Source organism: Cucurbita moschata, unplaced genomic scaffold (genome assembly GCF_002738365.1).
Source record: "Cucurbita moschata cultivar Rifu unplaced genomic scaffold, Cmos_1.0 Cmo_Scf00047, whole genome shotgun sequence".
In the NCBI taxonomy this organism is placed as follows: domain Eukaryota; kingdom Viridiplantae; phylum Streptophyta; class Magnoliopsida; order Cucurbitales; family Cucurbitaceae; genus Cucurbita; species Cucurbita moschata.
In genome coordinates, this window is record NW_019268563.1 from 616,750 (window position 1) to 627,414 (window position 10,665).

The 10,665-nt window shown below is 37.1% G+C and overlaps 1 non-coding gene and 1 pseudogene across 1 annotated transcript; one reads left to right on the plus strand and one right to left on the minus strand.

The window, feature by feature from the left end:
• Window positions 1-2,117: 2,117 nt before the first annotated feature.
• Window positions 2,118-4,704, plus strand: LOC111434916 (annotated as a pseudogene).
• Window positions 4,705-9,025: 4,321 nt separating this feature from the next.
• LOC111434997 lies at window positions 9,026-9,165 on the minus strand. The gene has a single exon (XR_002709018.1). It is a non-coding gene; the product is annotated as a small nucleolar RNA Z247 (small nucleolar RNA).
• Window positions 9,166-10,665: the final 1,500 nt, after the last annotated feature.

The following is a 10,665-nucleotide window of genomic DNA, read 5'->3' on the forward strand; positions in this document are numbered from 1 at the left end:
TTGATTAAGATATTTAAATCTTATTTAAATATCTCACATTCTCTCTTTTCGTTTAATTCGTAAATAAAACAAAATTGCGGTTAAATATACCGTATATATGTAACGCATATTCCCTAATTTGAATTCGAACACTTCGAACTCACTCGTCACATTGTTCTATGGTTTAGTCCGATATGAGCTAGCAGAGGGACCTAATGGACCTATAGATCATGGGCTCCAACGATCCAAGATTAACCGATTAAACTCATTAACCTGGTTAACCAACATTCGTTAACTACTAGGACACTCCACTATAGCCTAATAGTTGCACTCCCCTCACTATAGATATATTTCTGTCCATCTGATATAACCATGATTAGTAAGTCGATCCTTCACAGGTTGTTCGTAACTAGAGCTGGGTCAATTTACCGTTTTACCCCTGAAGTTACTTCTTGTTCCTTATGTCTCACTGATCCTCTAATGAACAATTGGTTTGTGGTCCAACCAGTAAACCAAATCCCTCTCAGGCCAATGAGAGGGTGGGGCCCCTTGTTCAAGACCTGGAGTCAGTGCTTAAGGGAACTACCTTTCTTCTATCCCTAAGTGGGTAGGAGTGAATTCCGTCTTGCACCCCACATCCCCAGCCATTCACCCAGTCTTACCCCTGAAATGGGAGGCCTGTTGAGTCGGCGAACTAGAGCCACTCTCACCCATGCAAATCTAAGGATAATTCCGAATAAACAGGAGTTCATGGTTAGCTCAGGATTAAAACCGAGTTACCTAGGTTATCGAATGAAAAGAAAATCAGTCTCAACAGTAAACGACTTTATAAAGTGAGAGTGGTTTTCTTCATGGTCCGATCTTATGTAATACTCATTGCATAGGACGCCCCCACTCACATGTCTCCACATGCACAATTTAGTGGTCACATTGTTTATATCATATACAAAAGTGGGCCGCATCCATAGTGTCCCCAGAATAAGGTACTCAGCCTTATCCTTATACTATAGATCATTTTGACTATATACTTGAACTTGATCCACTCTTATGTCTCTACATATAGTTCAAGTAATCATACTATAGCCAGAGTGTTCTTAGTTTATTGGATTTAGATTAATGATCGTAAAGTTCACTTTATTCAATAACAATTTTTACTGAATAAACATCAATAATAACTTTATTGAAAAATAGAATATATCTTTGTTTACAAACTATGAGTTTTAGGACATAAAACCCAACAAAAGGGTTATACCCAAAGAGAGGGGGTGGACTATGAAGAAACCCTCTCTCCTGTTGCTATGCTTAAATCAATAAGAATACTCTTGTCTATTGCCACATTTTATGATTATGAAATTTGGCAAATGGATGTTAAGACAGCTTTTCTAAACGGCAATCTTGAAGAGAGTATCTATATGGCTCAACCAGAGGGGTTCATTGAACAGGATCACGAGCAAAGGGTTTGCAAGCTTAAAAGATCCATTTATGGGTTGAAGCAAGTATCTCGATCCTGGAATATAAAGTTTGATACTGCGATCAAATCTTATGGCTTTAAACATAATGTTGACGAACCTTGTGTTTATAAAAAGATAGTCAACTCTACAGTAGCTTTCCTGGTGTTGTACGTTGACGATATCCTACTCATTGGAAATGATGTGGGAATTCTGACTGACATTAAGCATTGGCTGGCGACACAATTCCAAATGAAAGATTTGGTATTTTCGAATTTTTTTTTGTGGCCGTTCGTTCGGTGATGCCAAAAACATGAATGTGGTTCTAATAACTTCAAACTGACACGTTTTTTTTTTTCCTTTTTAATTATTTTCTGATAGGTTGGAAAAGGGCGGTGACATTTTTAATTAAATTTTATTTTTGTAATAAAAATAAAATGTATTTTCAAATATTCAATTAATATTTACCAAAATTATCTGAGAATAAATAATAAAAAAAATTATAAAAATTAAATAATAAATATATGCACATATGTAAGAAAATATATTTTTTAAAATTAATAATGAACCATTCTGCTCAACTCAATGGATTAATGAATCAATTCATAATTTACTCAAATCGTATAAATTGGTCGAGTTATTTGAGTTACCGATTTTTATTTATTTATTTTGAAAATCTCACATTTAAAAATGGGAAATTTAAGGTATAAAAGGAATACACTTCATTCACTTTGCACACCAACAAATAAAGGAATTGGGAGAGATTTGTTTCGTACATATATGACAATGTGTCTTCTCCATTTTCCTCTTCTTTCCTTTTATGTCCAAACATAATCCTTCTTCTCATTCTAACTTCTATGCTTTTTTTTTCAAATTTTTAGGGTATCGACGTTCGATAAAAAAGCTTACGAAAATTTTGTTGATCGGAGATCGGCAAATTACAAACCTCCTATTGGAAGCATGAGTTTGTTGAATCGTTAACGAGTGAATTCAGGGTAATGTGTCGAGATAATTTATTCTGTATTTTATCAATATCTTTTGTCAAACTATTTTTCACCTATTTACCCACAACAAATTCTTATTTATTTAATTGCAGGGAGAGAAGAGTTTAAATAGAAGAGAAATGCTAAAAAGAAGAGTGAAAATGATGTTGAACAAAAAATTATTATTGGATGGAGATAGTTTGAGACAATTGGAGCTAGTCGACCAACTACAAAGGTTTGGATTGTCATATCACTTTCAAACAGAAATAAATCAAGTATTAGAGAATATAAACGAAAAGTTCCAGAATGGAAAGGATTTAAAGTGGAACAACGACTTATACGCCACGACTCTTCATTTTAGGATTTTAAGGCAACATGGCTATTATATCCCCGAAGTTAACCCATTTCATTTTAAAACTCAATTTTGTTGTTTTTTCCCCATTTTATATCCTATTTTCTCAAATAATATATTTTTTTTATTGATTACATGCAGAGGTCTTCGAGAAGTTTAAGGATGAGTTTGAAAGTTTTAATAGTATTTGTGAAGAGAAAGCTAAGAGAATGTTATCCTTATTACGAAGCTTCATTTTTAGCTCTGGAAGGTGAAGGCTTTTTGGATGGAGCGAGACATTTTGTCATACAACATCTATCAAAATACCTTAAATCGAGTGGTGATGAAATAATTTGTACTATGGTAAAGCATGCTCTCGAACTCCCACTTCATTGGAGAATGCCAAGATTGGAGGTTAGATGGTTCATCGATTTGTATCGAAGAAAACCTGAACCAAATCCCATATTGTTAGATTTGGCCACGTTAGACTTCAATATTATTCAATCCACACATCAAGATGATCTCAAATATGCCTCTAGATAATAAGTTTAATTATCAATTTGAAAGGATTATTTTTAAAAAGAACAATATACTCTACCAAGTCTTTCGGAGAGAACTTTTAAGTTATATTTATACTATTTTTCACCTAATTCTTTTTTAAACAATGAACCTAATATAGTGTATTACTTTATTTGGTATATATGAAGGTGGCGGAAGAGTACTGCCCTCAGACAAAAACTCATTTTGCAAGGGATAGATGGGTGACAAATTTCTTTTGGTCAGTAGAAATGGGATGCAAACCTCATTTCGGCTTATCTTAGAAGAATATCCACAAAAATTGCTTCATTAGTAATAATAATTGATGATGTTTATGACGTGCATGGAACTTTGAATGAGCTTGAACTCTTCACCGATGCTGTCGAGTGGTAACTTCTCTACCCATTAAATCGAACCAAATTTAACAAAAAAAAAACATGAAAAAAGTTTTACAAAGACAAACCATTTGTGTTCAAAATTGTCATAATTAATAAAAGAAGGTATTATTCAACAAATGATTATAGTTTTACTTTCAGATAGGATGTTGTCGCAATTGATTCATTACCTAACTACATGAAGATATGTTTTTTTACTCTCCATAACACTATCAACGATATGACCTTCGATGCAGTTAAGAATCATGGAGTTAATGTCATTCAATATTTAAGAAAAATGGTAAATATTTTTTCATTCGGTTTAATTTTATGCTAATCGAATCTTTTTTTTTTTAGCTAAGATAATTTATGAAACTCTAACTCCTTCGACATTTAAAATGTTGTAGTGGATAGATTTATGCAAAACATTCTTGATAGAGGCAAGATGACACTACACCAATTATAAGCCAACATTCCAAGAGTATTTAGACAATGCATGGATTTCAGCATCGGGATCTCTTCTTCTCATTCATGCTTACGTCTTTACTACAGACTCAATAATGAAAAAGGATTTGGAATACTTGGAACACTATCCTGATATTATTCGACATTCATCCATGATCTTTCGTCTTACCAATGACTTAGCTTCATCATCGGTATTTCTTTTAAAGTAAAATTCTTCATGCAATTAATTTCCTAATTTTTGAACATGTGGACCAATAACACTAATATTGAAAATTTTTTAATTCACAGGAAGAAGCCGAGAGAGGTGAAGTTGCCAAGTCTCTCCAATGTTGCATGAATGACACAGGTGCCTCTAAACATGAAGCACGAAGATATATAAAGGAATTGATTATCGAGTCATAAAAGAAATTGAATGAAATTCAAATGTTGAATTATTCTCCATTCATCTTTAGAGATTTCAGTGAAATTGCTTTAAATGTCTCTCACACAGTCTACCAACATAAAGATGGACACATAAAGATGGACACACTTTGGAAGATCAAGAAACCAAGGATCGTGTCTCATTTTTATTCATCAATTCTACATAGAATCATACATATTGACAACAAATATTATATATTGTTTAATGATGGTTTATTTAGTGAATTTATGAGAGAAAAAATAGCATAGAATAAATTTAAAAGTGTAATGTCCCAGTTCAAAAAAATGATTAGATTATGACTGTTCTTACATGCACATTACGAAAAAATTTTGAAGTGTAAAACCCACCATTATTTTATATGAAACATGCTTGTAAAACAACAAAATAATGAGAAAAATTTATGTCGAGACAAAATTCTATTTGAAGTATCCTATGACCTTTGTAGTAAACAACTAGTAAGTGACTCTATTGCTCGAATTTAGAGATGCAATTTCACACATTCATAACTTTAACTAACTTGATTATAGTGAAATCTAAAACCCTCTAAGCATGTACACAAAACCCTCGAAGCATGTATCACTTTCATGCACCCTAGGCGAGCAAACTAGAAAGTCTAAACAAGCATGTATCACTTTCATGCACCCTAGGCAAGCAAACTAGAAAGCCTTGTTAGATTGAATGGCACAATGACCTATATGGGTCACGACCTCATGTATTTATAGATGTGTATAATGAAGATTACATTCCAAATCTATGATTTGATAACAAACCATGAAATCATAGATTGGGTAACAAACCCTTCAAATCATAGATTTGTTAACAAACTAGTAAATCCTAGATTATCTTAGTATATACAGATATGATCTATTTTACGTTTAACACCCCCCCTCAATCTGGACAATGTACTACTAAGTTCAGATTGCGCCTAAAATAGCTAAAAGAAGGAGCTGGCAGTGGCTTTGTCATGATATCGACGAGCTGATCCTTGGAAGATATAAGTCGAACATCAAGCTGACGAGTCGATACTTGTTCACGAACGAAGTGATAATCAACCTCAACATGCTTCGTCCGTCGATGAAAGATTGGATTGGCGGATAGGTAGGTGGCACCAATGTTGTCACACCATAGGCTAGGCGCTCGCGCTTGCGAGATCCCGAGCTCACGCAAGAGGACTTGGATCCAAATTAATTCGACAGTGGCATTAGCAACCGCCTTATATTCGGCTTCCGTACTAGAACGAGAAACTGTCAATTGTTTCCTCGAACTCCAAGAGATAAGATTGCCACCAAAGAAGATCACATGGCCTCCAGTGCTTCAACGATCATCAGGATTCCCAGCCCAATCAGCATCTGAAAAGGCACTCAACAAATCAGTGTTGGACTTTGTAAGACACAAACCCATATCAATAGTGTCATGTAGATAACAGAGAATTCGTTTGACTGCCGCCCAATGTATAGAAGTCAGAGAGGACATGAACTGACACACTCTGTTGACACAGAAGGATATATCAAGATGTGTCAGAGACAAATATTGGAGAGCACCAACGACACTTCGATAGCGAGTAGTATCCTCAGGTGAGAGCTTTTCACCACCATTTAATAACAACTTCTCACTGGGAAGCATAAGTGTGGGCACACCTTTGGAGGTGAGCATATTGGTTCTGGCTAATAAATCTCGAATGTATTTATGTTGTGTCAGAATAAGTCCACTGGAAGTATGGCAGACCTCAATCCCAAGAAAATAACTCAAAATACCAAGATCCTTGACGGTAAAATCATCCTGAAGCTGTGTAAGAAGTATCTCAGTAGCCGTAGAAGATGAGCTGATGATAATAATGTCATCAACATAGATGAGGATATACATCTGAATGCCCGTCTTGTTAAAAATGAAAAGAGAGACATCAGCCTTTGAAGGTGTAAAATCCAGCTGTAATAGTTTGGAGATAAGGCGAGAAAACCAGGCACGCGGAGCTTGTTTAAGACCATAGAGCGACTTTTCCAGCTTGCAGAGATAACTAGGGTGTTTAGAATCCACAAATCTAGGGAGCTGCTTCATATAAACATCTTCGTTAAGAAAGCCATGAAGAAAAGCATTTTGAATATCAATCTGCCGAATAGCCCAACCACGAGAAACAACAAGAGATAATAAGAGCCGAATGGTAGTGGGCTTAACAACTAGATTAAAGGTATCATCATAATCAACGCCATATTGTTGTTTAAACCCTTTAGCAACCAGGCGTGCTTTGTAGCGATCAAAAGAGCCATCTGGCTTTTGCTTCAGTTTGAAAATCCATTTGCAATCAATAACGTTAAGACCAGCACGAGGAGGAACTAAGTGTCATGTCTTATTTTTTTGAAGTACCTGAAATTCATCATTCATTGCCTGACGCCAGAGGGGATGGTCCATAGCAGTAATATGTGAAGTAGGTTCAGAGGCAGAAAACCGAACTGTAGAATATGTTATTGTTCCATCTGTACGCACCTTAGGTTTCTTGATATTGTGCTTCAATCGAGTACCATAGGGATGAGTAGTAGATGCAGGATCCACATTTGAGGGGACAGTCGTTTCAGCCGTTGCGAGGGGAGCAACTGATGCTACAGCAGTTGGTTGACCAGCGGCCGAGGATCCGACTGGGCATTGAGCAATATCATCTGCTGGCGGAGGATCTGAGGCCCCAATCATTGGCGGAACAACCAACGCTGATTCGCACGGCAGTGACGCGGAGGATTGTGGCGGCAATTTCGAAGCTGATGTGGACATCAAATTTTCTGCATCCAAATAGTTAGTAGGCGCAGACATATGCATGTGATCATTCTCTAAATTAGTACTGCTATTACCCAATTGCAAGGTGCACAAATCAGGGGCATTATGCGTCGACTGCATGATTGGGGAAGAATTAGGTGGGGCTCTCTTGAACGGAAAAACATTTTCATCAAATATGACGTCTCTAGAAATATAGACACGACCAGAAATCGGTGTCAAGACACTTATACCCTTTATGTAAAGAACTGTAGCCTAGAAAGACACATTCCTTTGATCGAAAAGAAAGCTTTTGTTTGTTATAAGGACGAAGATGAGGTCAACAAGCACACCCAAATTTTTTTAATAAGGAGTAATTTGGTGGGGTATGAAAACGATGCTCTAAGGGGCATTTGTTATTGATGACACGAGTAGGAAGACGATTGATGAGATATGTGGTTGTAAGAAACGCGTCGTCCCAAAATTTAATAGGTACATGAGCATGAGCTAGAAGGGCTATGCCAGTTTCAACAATATGACGGTGCTTACGTTCAGCAGACCCATTTTGTTGATGCATGTGAGGGCACGAAACACGATGAGCAATTACAAGGGAACGAAAAAATGTGTTATGAATTTTCTGATATTCCCCACCCCAATCAGATTGGACCCACTTGATTTTAGTATCTAGGAGGCGCTCAACATGGGCTTGGAATTGCAAAAATATACGATGAGCTTTTGTACGATCATGCATCAAATAGATCCACGAAAATTTACTGAAATCATCAATGAAGCTAATATAATATTTAAAACCCCCAACAGATGGAGGTGCAGGGCCCCAAACATCCGAAAAAATAAGTTCCAAAGGTGCTGAAGACCTATGAGAAGAACTAGTATATGGTAACTGATGACTTTTTGCTGACTGACATGCATTGCAAACTGACAAAGGTGACTCACTAGCACACGAAATATTATTGAGACGCAAAATTGATTTTACTATTTGAGATGAAGGATGTCCAAGACGTGCATGCCATTGGGCGTGAGTAGTAGATCTGCTCACCAAGGCGTGCTTGAGATCACCAACATCGGATGGCTTAATAGGATAAAGACCAGATTCACACTTCCCATCTAGAAGACTTTTCCTCGACTGTCGATCCTTAATAGAAAAATGCCAAGGATGGAATTAAAAAAATACGTCATTATCACAAGAAAATTTATGAATGGGAAGGAGATGTTTGGAAATTTCAGGCACATGCAAAATATTACGCAATGCAAGAGGATGAGTAGCAGTATTAATTAGAGAATGACCAGTATACAAAACATGCAAACCTGCTCCATTGCCGACTTGAACTTGTTCACCTCCATGATAGCGTTCACGCACAGCGAGACGATCCAGGTCACTGGTGATATGATCAGTAGCGCCTGTGTCGCTGTACCAATTTGGGTTAGTCTTGTAAGAGGAAGTAGCCGCCAGTGCCGTAGAAGGGGCAGAAGGAGGTTCATCTTGATAGGATTCATCCATCCTATGCCAGCAGCGAATAGCAGTATGCCCTACTTTGCCGCAGATCTGGCAGGAAGGACGAGTAGAAGGGCCACGGCGATCACCAGTAGGACGAGAGGGCACATAATCTTGAGAACGACCATGACCACGATCCCTATGCCCACGATACTTCTGCTGACCACCACAACTAGCATAATTGGCAGAAGGTCCCGGATTTAACTGAAGTTCAGCCTGGTGTTGTAGTTGGAGAGCTTCAAACGCCATTAGATGTGCAAACACATCATCAAGCGTGAGGGCTTCACTCTTAGTAGTCATTGAGGTGACAAAGGGATCATAGTTAGGGCCAAGACCAGCGAAAAGATACGCGATCACATCATCATCCTGCAAGACAGAGCCGGCGGTGCCCAACCCTTTGATCTTGCGAAAATAATTTGCAGCAGATTGATCTCGTTTCTTGGATGTGGCAAGCTCAGCATGAATCTGAATAGTGCAAGCACGAGTTGACGACAAAAACATCCGCGGCAGGGTATCCCACGCCTCCTTGGACGTAGTAGCGGAAACCACATTGTGAAGAATCTCCTCAGACATGGAGGAGAGAAGACCGCTAAGGACTTGTTGATCCTGATCATACCATTGATTATAGGCCGGATTAGAGACCAGGTCAGCACCAGCAGCAGTTGAGGAAGGGACCAGCTTGGCAGGTGCGGCATTGATGCCATCGAGGTAGCCCATAAGCTTCGTACTCCATAGGTAGGGGAGGAGCTGGGCGCACCATATGATGAAGTTGTTTTTGGTTAGACGGATTGTGACAGCATGGTGAAGAGGGATCGGGCCAAAGGTCGACGCCATGGTAGTTGAGACTGTGTTGGAGATGGTGGATGGGGAGGAGGAAGAAGATATGGTAGACATTTAAAAAGTAAACCTGGGCTCTGATACATGTTAGATTGAATGGCACAATGACTTATATGGGTCACGACCTCATGTATTTATAGATGTGTACATTCCAAATCTATAATTTGATAACAAACCATGAAATCATAGATTTGGTAACAAACCCTTCAAATCATAGATTTGTTAACAAACTAGTAAATCCTAGATTATCTTAGTATATACATATATGATCTATTTTACGTTTAACAAGCCTAAACCAGCTTCAACTTGTGGGACTAATTCTTGTAGATTTATGTTGGCCAATTCAAATAAATTTTTTATTTAGAGTTCTAAAATTTTAAAGCTATAATGGAGAATCAAAATGGCTTCCACATTAAAGTTCTTCGCATAAATAAATGTGTGGAGTTTATGTCTAAAGAATTCGATTTGTTTTGTGCAGGAAAAGACAACCAAAGGGAGTCAACATCTCCTTACACTCCATAACAAAATGGTGAATCGCTGAATGAAATGGAACTGTTGTGGAGATGGCAAGAAATATCTTACAAGCAAGGGGACTACAAACCAACTTCGGGTAGAAGCTTTAGTGATATGTATCTATCCATTAAATCGAACTCCTTATGAAGCACGAAGGAAACCATCTATAAGTCATTTACAAGTCTTTGATTGTGTAGTTTATACTTTGATAAATCCTCAAGTTCGTCAAAAGTTTGATGAAAATTTTGAAAAATGCATTTTCTTTGGTTATTATACTCCATCAAAAGCATATAAATTGTATTACCCTCCTGATGAAAAGACTTTAGTTTAAAAGGTGTAATATTTGATGAAAATGTAAGTTGCAATTGGAGTAAAGAACTAGAGCACCGAGATATAATAGTCAACCCCTATGCATCTTCCTAGTACCTCTAATAGAACACAAAATTTTACAAATTTATCAACTTCATCATGGCAAAAAAAAAAAAAAAAAAAAAAAAAAAAAAAAAAAAAAAAAAAAAAAAAAAA